The 12632-nt window shown below is 35.9% G+C and overlaps 1 protein-coding gene across 1 annotated transcript in view; it reads left to right on the top strand.

Annotated features, from left to right (window-relative positions):
* Ogg1 (8-oxoguanine DNA glycosylase) overlaps positions 1-12632 on the top strand; it is a 427234-nt gene that overhangs the window by 68650 nt on the left and 345952 nt on the right. The window lies entirely within an intron of this gene.

Below are 12632 nucleotides of genomic sequence, written 5' to 3'. Positions count from 1 at the left end.
CAATATCAGTTGTGTACTTGTTAAACATGATATAGCGCCATACAACATAAATAAAATCTTCATTGAGAAGGACTTTGGGGACATCTATTCCTTGAATGGACACTCTGCCAATCAAACCAACTACTTTTTCTTCTAACTCGGTGAGAATTATTCTCACCGAGGTGTTTCCAGTTTGAACGCGGCTTCGCCGCATTTTGGCAACCTTCGTCCTTACGTTAGATTTTAATGTGGTCCACATCTGAAACAAATAATTCATTACAGAACATAAATCAAATGCACTAAAACATTGTTAAAAAAATACTATTCAAATTGGATAAATTAACCTATTTTTTGCCATTGGGTTGTAGTCTTGTGTGGACCAGCATTATTTAAAGTTTCTCCAAGGTTTTCCCAAAATGCGGCTAAATTTCTTGTAGTCTTGTGTGGACCAGCATTATTTAAAGTTTCTCCAAGGTTTTCCCAAAATGCGGCTAAATTTCTTGTAGTCTTGTGTGGACCAGCACTATTTAAAGTTTCTCCAAGGTTTTCCCAAAATGTGGCTAAATTTCTTGTAGTCTTGTGTGGACCAGTATTATTTAAATTTTCTCCAAGGTTTTCCCAAAGTGTGGCTAAATTTCTTGTAGTCTTGTGTGGACAAGCATTATTTAAAGTTTCTCCAAGGTTTTCCCAAAATTCGGCTAAATTTCTTTTTCCGTGCATACCAGTGAAGCGATTCGCTGCAAAATTTGGCTCCGCTATCATCACATCTGCCAGCAGCATGTATTGCATAGTTGTCGTGCGTGCAGACCGAGGCATTCTGTTGATTGTCACGCTGAAATATAATTTTTCGACAATTGACGACGCGTTACACACTATTCTTAGGTTTTAAAAACAATGATGTAGACGAAGGATAATAATACAATAACTGTATCACTTTTTACTTCATTTTAGTGAAATATATGATATTAGAAAACTTAACCTAAAAATACAATCGTTCAATTGTACACAGACATAATACGATGTTCTACGGATCTGCCCTGATGATGGACACTGCAACGCTGTCCGAAACGTCGGCTAAAGAAGGAGTTAGCGCAACACGGCATAACACCCCAAAAACAAACAACAAAAATAATACGATGTTAATTCCGTTTCAGTCTGGGGTGAAAAACATCTAAATGAAATAATGCTTTTACTTACAACAACATATAGCTTTTGCTTAACACATTTTAAACAATTTCATCAACTTAATCAGCAAACCAACACAAAAACGGTGACAGTTAGCGGCGTTCATAAATAAACCACTTTGGCATTAGTTTGCCTTCAAACGTCACTTTAGAAGTGGTGAAAGTGTAACAAAGTCATTCATTACTATCCAGCGAGGTAAGTACCCTTTCACAAAACGTAAATCTTCAATAAATGGCTTATTTATGTCGTTCATAAATAAGTAATTAAAATGCATTATAATACAAAGTAATCGTTTTTTTTAAAGTTTTAGTTAAAAAACTTGCGTCACTTAATTATATTCCACCAATTTGTGTTTTCAAAAATCTCTTAACAATTTCGTTAATGCTCTTAACCACGCTTGTTCAGGATTTTTTACTAGGTCTCTCCAAAATCGAACTTGTAAGGATGTCAGAAGATCGTGAATCGCATAGTTAAGAAAAGACGTTACAAGCGAGAGACTGCTAGCTTAAGGCTAAAAGAATGAGAATCGCCCTCCTGGGATCTTCAGTCAAAAACACATTATATATTCGGAACAAAGGTTAACTTTTATTGCACTAACGAATCACATATTATAAATATTTTTCCCGGCCCGACCACTTTGCAGACTCAGATACAAAGACCTGCTTTACTGTTACTAGTTTATGAAAAAGAGGAGAAAGAATGACGAGTGTTTTGCTTTTTATAGTTAAAAACCAATACCACTAACTGAAATGTCAAACACAATAATATTTACATATGAACATGGAATCTGTTTTATCGGCCAGTAGCGTTTATCACTTTACCGGCAGCTGCGAAAATTAGGGCCTGTTTCACCTACTCCAATTACCTTGAAGGTTGGACACTATTCTCGGTCCAACATTAGAACAACCCGTGGACGCGCATGTCTCCGCCCCTTCTCCCCACTCCTACAAGGACGAGCAACACATTCAGACCCACTATTTTAATTAATTTATTATTTAATTTATTTTCCTACCGACAAATAAAATAAAAAATTAAAACATTTTAATACATTCAAATAATGATGATGATAGTATTACAATACATATTGTACTTTATTAGGCATCAGATTTATCAAATCGGCTAAGAAATCAATCCAAAGTTGAAAATATCATCATTGCCATTAAAAAAAAAATTAATTTTCCTCAGATGATTCATTTGAAATTTCAAAAGCTAACGAATTATCATTATTGTCCTCGAGTTCATCAACAATGTAATCGATATTCCAAAATTTTTTTTTGATACCAACAATATGTCGAACAAAGTTACTCCAATGTTCTGGTGTAACTTTTTCGATACCTTCTTGCATGAGTTGTCATTTTGAAGGAGATATTGTTAACTTTGACATGCTGTTTAACCATTTACCACATCAATTCGATCAGGTTTAACTCACAATGATAAGGAGGTAATCAGAGCACAGTTTTGTTGACTTCGCTCGCAGTAACATCTACCACATACTTATCATATAATCCCCTGTACGAACTGACAACCCGCAACAACTCCACTTTAATCATACTTGTATCGATATTTAGTTCTCCCTTTTCTTCAAGCCATTGAATTATGTCACCTTTTTTCCATTGTCTCGTTGGAAGCTCTTCCAATTTGACAGAATGATATGGGGCATTATCCATAACTATGCAGCAGTTTTCATCCAGTGATGGCAAAATGTTTTTAAACCACTCCAAAAATGTTTCCCCATTCATTTCGTCGTGATAATCTGCGCAATTTTTTTTTGATTCAAAAATTAAAAGACCATTCGGAACAAAACCTGCAGCACTTACTCAATGTGTAAAACTATTAACCGTTTTCCCTTACCGGTTGGATTAGGGGGTCCTACGGAAAGGCCGCGTGCGAAAGCATCTCGTCTCGATTTACAGCTCGACATTTAAGTGTAGAAAACAAATGATGGCGCTGCAATCGTTTTCTAGGTTTTAAATGGCAACACCAAGATGGCTCATAGGACAATGAATGTATGTTAAAAAAAAACACTTCAGCCAAAATGCATATTTCATAACGTATTTGTATTTTCAAAAATTTTGCACAAAAAACTGTAATTTAAATGGAAGTAAAATAAAACAAAACAAGTCTTAAGTGGGCGTTTATTTCGCTATAAAAACGTAGGTACAAAAGGTATTTAAAAATCTGAGTCTATTAATTCAACACCTGACATGTAATTATTATCTTCGTCCTCATGCGATTCTTCTTCTTCCGTATCTTCATCTTCATCTAAACGTATTATCAGTTCATCGATATCATCATACAGAGTACTGCCTCGTGCATAATATTCTGCCTCAATTTTCATCACGTGTTTGCAACAATTTTTCCAATCATCAGCACTTATGCTATTAAAAGCATTTTCTGTCAGCTCTTTTATATTGACCGTGTTTCCAATATTCTGAGATGCAACTTTTCGTTTAGCGCTTACCTTTTGAAATATCGTGTTGAACTCCTGTCACATCCATAGATTGCCAGCATTTCTTTAGCTTGTAGGATGAATGGATATAACTTTCATCCAAGTAAATAATATTTTTTTGCAGTTCTTCAGGTAAATTTCGGTTATCCATGATAATTTTTAAGTAATGCTCTCTTTTCGCCGCAATATTTGTTTTTTCAATAAGAGCACTTCTGTTTGTTTTGCACTTTTTATAAACAAAGCCGATGGAATGCAAAATTCTTCTTAAATATTCCCGGCTACCATCAAATCCAATGTCTTCTTTGAGTACAGTTAGTAATGTTCTTAAAGTTGGGACTTCTTTTCGCACTATGTAAAAAAAATGAATTTTTTGTCGAATGGCACAAATATCAAAATCATCCAACTCTTTTTTAGGGCGTCCTATTTTCCGTTTTCCCGGTGTTTCAAATTTTCCGTCTGCCTTTTCCCCTTCCTTGACGATTCGTCTTACCGTTGATTCAGATTTTCCTGTGTGTGAAAAACATCATTAAAATTAGTATTATAGAAAAAAATTATAGTTAAAAAAACACATACTAGATAATATTCATTTAGAAAGAAAGAAAGAAAGATAAAATTAAGAAAAAAGTTACTTTTCTATGAGTTTAAAGAAGTTGCAAATTTTTTTTTTTAATTGAGTTATTCCCTTTTTCCTGTGGCCTCATATGAACTGTCAAAAGGAAATGTCAAATTCGGATTGTTAAGCATAACCTCAAATCAGATTGTAACGGTTATAATCGCTCGAAAATTGGCATAAATCTTCTAATACTAATGAAATTTATTAAAAAAACTATACTACGTACCAGTCATTTCTGCAGTTCGTTTGTAAACATCTTCTAAATTAGATAGGAGCATCTTCGCGCGATATTCGGCTAGGCAGCGTTGAAAAACGCTGTATATAACTTCTCTTGCACCACTACGTATCTTTTTGTTCATTTTAATTAAATTCAAACAATATACAGGCAAACAATGAAAAAATAATTATTAAATGAGCGGATCATACACGGATTTAAGACAGTAAATCGGAGCAACATGACCATAACATGACAGACATACGAAACGTCATAGACAAAGCAACTAATTCGGTGTTGCCATAGTAATGAAAAATTTAGTTCCAATTTAATACATTTCTAGACATGCTGGATTCACTGTAACAGTATTATCAACCCAAATTTTTTTTGATACATCACCTGCATTAATCCAGGTTTCATCGAGGTAGTATATTGTACGACCTTCCCTACGGTGTCTCTCGATTGCTCTTAAGTAATCTCTACGCCAAAGAATTAAGTCTTCACGCTCCGTCAACAAACTGTCACATTTTCGATTACAATATTGAAAACCCAGTTCTTTGATTACCATTCCAATACGGTTTAACGCAACACTCAACTTTATTTTTACTAGACAGCCAACCGGTTTTGTAATATTTCCTGAGAATTAATAACGACTGATCGTGTTTCGTCGCCTCAGTTATTGATTTAAGTTTTTCTTCGGAGATGGCTAGAGACTTGACATCAATTAATTAATGTTGATATCAATTTCTTTTTCCGCATCTGTTACTTCTGTATCAGGCAACGGTGCTCTTGATAATGTATCGGCAAGATACATAAATTTACCAGGTACATCATCATCCGTTGTAACCTCGCAGGTACTTGCTAGTGATTTTTTAAAAAGTGTGGTTAATGGCCTCAGCACGTGTAAGTCACCCAGTGAGGACAACATTACTAAATTGTACCAAAAATAAAAAATAAAAATAGTTTGTGATCTGTCTCCACATATACCAAGTGACCATAAATATATTGATGGAATTTTTGACAACCGAATAAAATTGCATATAGTTCTTTCTCTATTTGTGCATAATTTTGCTGACTGGACGTTAACGTTTTAGATGCATAAGCAATTGGTCTATTCTCCTGTAGAATAACTGCGCCCACTGCGTTCTGTGAAGAATCTACAGATAATTTTAGTAAATTTTAAAATGTAAGTTTTAATTATTGGCATTTTCGTCGTCAGTTTTACAGTTCGCACAAAAAATTGTACTGTCTTTGAACCTGTGCAGGATACAAATAGATTTTCCGTAAGTAAAACAACATAGCTTAGTTTTTCTGTCATTGTTGGGCGAGCAAAGATAACACTGTCTTCGTTTTGCCTTGGTAGGTAAATCTCTCGCTTCATTTAACAGATTATCGTCGCTTGTGCGACTTGTGCTCAGAACGGCTTTTTTAAACAATTCAAAGCCGTATTGCTGTGCTTTGTGAAACTGAACCCCACATTCTTTCCTCGTTTTAATATTATATAAGTCCATGGTTAACTCTCTGATAAAGATTTTTCGTCTACTTCGGTCGTTTGAATGCCATTCTGGATATTTTGTGATCCAAATAATATAAGCGTTCAAGGCAGCCATATCTAAAACCTTCATAAATATACGAAATGGTCACCTTCTTGCGGACCTAACCAGGAATATTCCCTTGTCATTTTGTCACCGGTATGTAATATTATGTCAGGCTTTTTTGCCTCAGTTTCCGAAATTTTGTCGTCGTGGAACTCAGTTGAAAGCAGAGCAACTGCACCTTTTTTTTTCAGCACAAGATACAATTGTTAGTGCATCAGTGAAACCAAAAATACTTGTGTGCAACTCCCTTTGCTGAGATGGTAAAAATTCTTTAGGGATTTCTCTTTTATTAGACCTTCATGTGCCAGATAGTGTTAAATTTTTTTCCATTAATTTTGTTTGCATTGATGTGAAAAAGTTGTCCGTCGTAACACCTCTTCCAGATCCGTAATACGATGCTACTAAGCCAGTAACGACTCGTAAACCCTGATTTGTTTCTCGAGCATTAACAATTATATCCGTATATACTTCATCAGCCGCCATACATATTTTAACTCCGTATCATCCAGGTTTACTTTTCATGTATACACGAAAAGGATATGATCCACGGTACGTAGCCAAATGTTCGTCGACGGTAATGTGTGAGTGCGGGGAGTAATGCATTGTGCAAGCAGCATTTTCGTATATAGATTTGATTTCTTCCAGTTTTGTTCCATTTTGTTCCATTTTGTGCAATTCGTTCAGCTAGTAACTCTGTCATCAAAACGTATAGTGCTAAAGATAAATGCAAATCTATCTCTAGATATGGCAGCTGTGTAAAAATATTTCCGAAAGAGTTCATTGGTTGTCCATAATTCTTTCAGTTGCTTCTTTCTGCGACTGTTTCTCCCAGCAGCAAGCAATAAACCGATAAAGGCTTTAATATCATCTGTTGAAATAAATGCATCATCGGCGGAACCTTTATTTTCTCTCACACAAAAACGTTGAGTTTCGGTAACTATTTGTGAGATAATTTCATCGGTAATGAATAAGGCAAATGCATCTCCAATAGATGAGACTTTGATGCATAAGGCCAGGACGAGAGTTAACAATATTATGTTGCCTACTGCGGGACTGTGTCGGAGGCACAGAGCTCCACTTGAATCTAGATTTGGAAGTAAAATATTCTCTCCATCATCTTCATCAGAGGTGTCGGATTCAGAAGAAACATGATCTCCGACGTCCGATGTGTTTTGAACATTTTCAAATTCAAAATCACTGTTTGACCCATCACTACCAATGCCTTCCTCTAAAAATTCTCGCACCTGCTCGTCGCTTAAAAATTTTCTGGGCATTTTTTCACAATTTCATAAAATATATTATTTAAATATATAGGTAAACTCGATATCAGCAATCTTCAATCAGCAAGCCTGCATCTGTAGCCAGAAAAAAAAAGAATTTATGTCGTACCTACCCACAAATATTTCAATACCAAAAAAACGACAATCCCAAAATATTCTCAATTCGCAAACATGTAATCACCACCTGGCGAGTGAGTATAGCAGTTCCGCCTGCTCCTCTAGTCGATGTTGTAGCGGCTCTGTCATTCCTGTGTACGTCGAATCCCGGCACTCTGAGTCGGTGATCTTCTTTGAGGTGCGTTTCAGAGTAGAACGATGTCAATCTGTAGGCTGCTAGTGAGCTCAGTTAATTCCTCTATCTTGGCTCGGATGCTATGAGCATTCCACATTAGGATTTTTACCTCTGGACCCTCTTTATCTATTGATGGTGTTCGTGAGAAGTTCCATGAGAATGATCAGCTTCTCTGCTTTGGATGAGCAGGAGGCCAGTCTTCCGCGTACTCTGATGAGGTCGTGAAGCAATGACATTATGTCCTTGTCATCAGAGGAGTTTCCAGCGCTTGGCGTTGTTCCGGTGTGGGCGGTGGGGCTCTTCGTGGTTCCTGTTGTTCTGGAGCCTGTTGCTGGTGGTTGTTTCGGCCCGCTACGTCTGTGTTTGTGTTGGCAAATAAATATTTTAAATATATTCTAAAAAAGTTAATTATTATTTACTTCTACCACCATGTAGAATCATCTCCCAAAGTTTATTTATCAATTAACTCTCTTGTTCGGGGCTTTTACTGTGAATATTAAGAAATATACATTATTTATTTATCAATTAACTCTCTTGTTCGGGGCTTTTACTGTGAATATTAAGAAATATACATTATTTATTTATCAATTAACTCTCTTGTTCGGGGCTTTTACTGTGAATATTAAGAAATATACATTATTTATTTATCAATTAACTCTCTTGTTCGGGGCTTTTACTGTGAATATTAAGAAATATACATTATTTATTTTAGATAATTGAATTGCTTCATTAACAAACATTTTATATTTGTTTAAAGATAATTTGAAGATGTGCACTGACTTGGTATAATTGTTTCCCTCCATTAGTATTCTGGGCAAAGAGGAATACATATTTATGGTAGTTAGTTCCAGAATTTCTGCACTGAAATAAATCCTGACTTCTAGTATTACGTTGTGGAATCCGAAAGCTTATCAATTCTAGCAATACCGGACCATCAACTAAATCATTTAGAATTTTATATAGAAATACCAAGTCAGTGAAAATTCTTCTGTCTGACAATTTAAGCATATTTATGCAATTTAACAGAGTGTTGTAGTTCAACATAATTGCTAGAATACTTATTTTAAAATTTATAAAACGTTAGAATTTGTTTTGTATTCTTTCAACAGCTTGTACATATATATTATAATGTGGGTTCCAGACAGGAGAATTGTACTTAAGTTGACTTCTTACATAGGCAAAATATAACAATTTAATACACTTTATATTGTTAAACTTTCTGGTTAGCCTCGTTATAAATCCCAACATGTTTAAGCCCTTATTAGAGATTTCTGTTATGTGGCCTCTACCTCTTTGCGCCTCTGGGAGTTGGAGTACTCCTGTCTGCGGTTCTCAGGTGGCCCATGTTTGTTTCCTGGCCAAAGTGGGCCAGGTAAAGCCGGTATTCCAATCCCCGGGGTGGTCATCGCCACCACTGTCCTTGCCGGGAAGCCTTGGGCCTCCAGGTCTTCTATTATGTCATCTGGTGACATCTTTGGAAGTCCCCTGATTTTTTGTGATATCACACAGCAAAGCTAAAACACACCACGATCCATAATAATCTCTAATATAGATCCATAATAATCTCTAATATAATGAACTATACTTATTGCATTCTTCATCACGGCGTCTATTTCGGCAATGGAGATACATGATGATAAGTTCAGTGGAAAGTTAAGAGATTTGTTAATTTTTATTTCTCTTTCATTATCCTTTTTTGGATCCGATCATTGAAGGGCATCCATCCGTGCATACACAAACCAATGTTTTAATATCAATATCATTGTTTTCCAGAAATGTACTGATAGTATTGAGATAGTCCGTGTCTCTGGTTTGATTTTTCATAGGAATAAGTTTCAAAAAAACTTCATGAACTGAATTGTGTCCTGTATAATATGTAACAAAAACGGAACATTGTATTGTTGCTGAAATATCGGTGCTAGAATCAAAAGCCAAACTAAAATATTTGCATTTTTTCAGATCTTTTATGATGCGATTAAATATGTGATTGCAATATTTTCAATGCGTCTAGCAAAGGTAGAATCAGAGAGCTTCATACTTTTGATCTGAGATATTATTTGATTTTTATTACTAAATTTATCAAATAATACGTTGGAAGCACTGAGGAAACATTCTTTCACAACCTCTGCGTCGGTAAATGGTTTCATATATTTACCAAGTACGTAACAAATTTCATACGACGCACGAACATTGCATTTAATATAGTCCGTTTTTTTAAAGTTATATTTGATGTGATCAGGATTGGTGGGTAGGGGTCTGCATTTAGACATTAAAAAATCGAATTCAATGGGAGAATGATAGGAATCAATTTTGGATAGCACATGTGAAGCAATTTGAATGTTAAGATTATGGTTGGAAAACACTAAATCTAAAATGCCATCTATATTGTTAGAGACGTGATTGTACTGATTAAGTCCAGTCAAATTTTGAAAGTCTAGTAGAGATATTGATTTTAGGCCATTAGATGAGACTGGTCTGGTGTGAGTTTCATTGACATTTAGTGACCATATAATAGATGGTACATTAAAATCACCCATTATTATTGTTATATCTTCTGATGAAAAGTTATTATACAGGGTGTCCGGGGGTAAAGTGCAGTAACTTCGTGGGGGGATTCTACAAGATCGTAGGAGTAAAAAAGATAAATAACTTTTTCCGAAATTCCAATTTTTTCTTTTTCATACAAAAAGACATACCTGCTAAAAAGCCATAGTGTAGGTGCAAACTTACCCGATAAATTCGCAAGTGTTAACGTGGCAACGTTGCATATTTGTGAGTGGCGCGTATCCATGGAAACCGCATGTGAATTGTAAACAATAACAACACAGAGTTCGCCGTATGTTTTGATATTTTACCAAATTCAAAAAGAGAACTGCACTAAAATCACGTTACACTTTTTATTATAAAAAATATCAATAACTAATTGAACACTTAACTAATTTCATCGCTTTTTACTAATTTAAAATATTTTCAAAATGTCCACCTTCTGCTTGTAGGCAAGTATGTAAACGTACAGTAATATTATTTATAATTCGTACATTGTGGCGTATTTATCTGCGGCTTCGTGAATACGTAACCGGAGATCTTCGACGTTATTTACTTCTTTGGCGTAAACTTTATCCTTCATCGCACCCCAAAAGAAAAAATCTAACGGTGTCAAGTCTGGAGAACGCGCCGGCCATGGCGAAGTACTCCCTCGTCCAATCCAACGATCTGGGAATTGTTCGTCTAGGTAGCGACGAACGGCAAGTCCGAAATGTGGTGGAGCTCCATCCTGTTGAAACCACATTTCACGTCTTCTATTTAAATCAACTTCTTCCAAAAGAACGGGAAGGTCATTCTTCAAGAAATCCAGGTAATTTATTGAATTAAGCCTAGGTGGCAACACATGCGGTCCTATAATTTGATTATTAATAATTCCAGCCCAAACGTTAACGGAGAATTGAACTTGATGGTGCAACTGCCTTACGGAGCGCGGGTTTTCTTCCGCCCATTCATGCAAGTTATGCAGGTTTATCACACCAGTTCTGTTGAACTGGGCCTCGTCCGTCCAAAGGATGTTCCCAATGAAGTTCGGGTTATTAAGTTGCTTACGAAGTAGCCACTGACAATATGCAATCCTTGATACGGGGTCACGTTCCAGAAGGCCTTGCACGCACCGATAATGGAACGGGTGCATTCCGTACGTCTTGAAGAGATCCCAGATAGAACTCTTAGGGACACCAGTCATTGCGGAAATTCTACGAAGCGACAATGTAGGATCATTTACAATTGTAGCCATGATGAAGTCTTCGTCCGCTATTGGTAAATTAATAGCATTGTTGTTTCGGGGTCTTCGGCCAATTCCTTGTTCGCGAATAAGTGCATGCGTTTGAACAAAAACACGAGCGTTGGGCACATTACGATTCGGAAAATGACGTGCATATTCCCGGCGCGCCGCTTCGGAATTTCCACCATGTAGTCCATAAAAATAATGAATATCTGCCCGTTCTTCGTTGGTAAAGCGAGGCATTGTCACAATAATTCAATATTAAAATTACGCACAAAAGAAACACATTTTTAACAGTTAGGTTACTCTTAACCTTTCCGGGAGTAAGTTTCGTGATACTGGCCGTGCTCCCGGGAGTAAGTTTTTTTTTTTTAAATAAAAAAAATATATTTTTTGATTAAATGTATGCATAATGATAGTATCAATGACCCAAAAATGGTTAAAAAAATCTTACTCACCATTTTCAGATTTTATAGCAAAAAAACCGGGATGGTTTTTTAGGAGTCACAAACCATTGGCACAGGAACAAAACGGTAAAAAAATGTATGCAACACAATTATTTTCACTTAGCACTATTATTGGAAAGTATATGGAGAAAATTTTAAACTATCTACATAAATTAGTATTTAATTAATACTGTTTTTTTTGTATGGAAATCCATGAAACACGGATGTACACAAATAGCAACGTCACACTCATAGCACATGTATCTTGTCTCTTTTCTTTGAGGTTTCCTTATTGATGTGTGCTTGCACACAAAACAACGACGTTGTGCTTTGCTGCCTTTGCACTCTGTTTGTGGAACTGGCTGTGGAAAATGCCTTTCTGTAAGCCTAATGGGATTGTCGTTTCCTCGCCTACCCCCTGATGATGATGCTCGTGGAGTGTGATATTTTTCAACCATCTGCGTGACAAGTTTCTCTTTAAATTCTTCAAATGTGGTTTCTTTGGATTTCACGGAGCGATACATGAAAAACGCATTGATTATTGATATTTCTAGTAGCCGGAAAAATACTTTCTTATACCATTTAATTGTTTTGCGGCCAACTGCTCCTAATCCGAGAATTCGGTCTACATTATCAACACCTCCCATATTCTTTGTGTAATCCACTACAGCTTCAGGTTTATGTTTTTTAGCTCCTGTAGTGTAGTCAATTTTTGTGGTTTCCATCATATTATTGGCATGAATATTCGTCAACATCACAATATCCCGTTTATCTCGCCATTTCAATGCCATTAGGTTTTGCGAATTA

The sequence above is a fragment of the Hesperophylax consimilis genome, chromosome 22 (genome assembly GCF_061612785.1).
Source record: "Hesperophylax consimilis isolate HC1 chromosome 22, BYU_Hcon_1.0, whole genome shotgun sequence".
NCBI lineage: Eukaryota > Metazoa > Arthropoda > Insecta > Trichoptera > Limnephilidae > Hesperophylax > Hesperophylax consimilis.
This window is presented reverse-complemented; position numbering and strand designations above follow the sequence as displayed.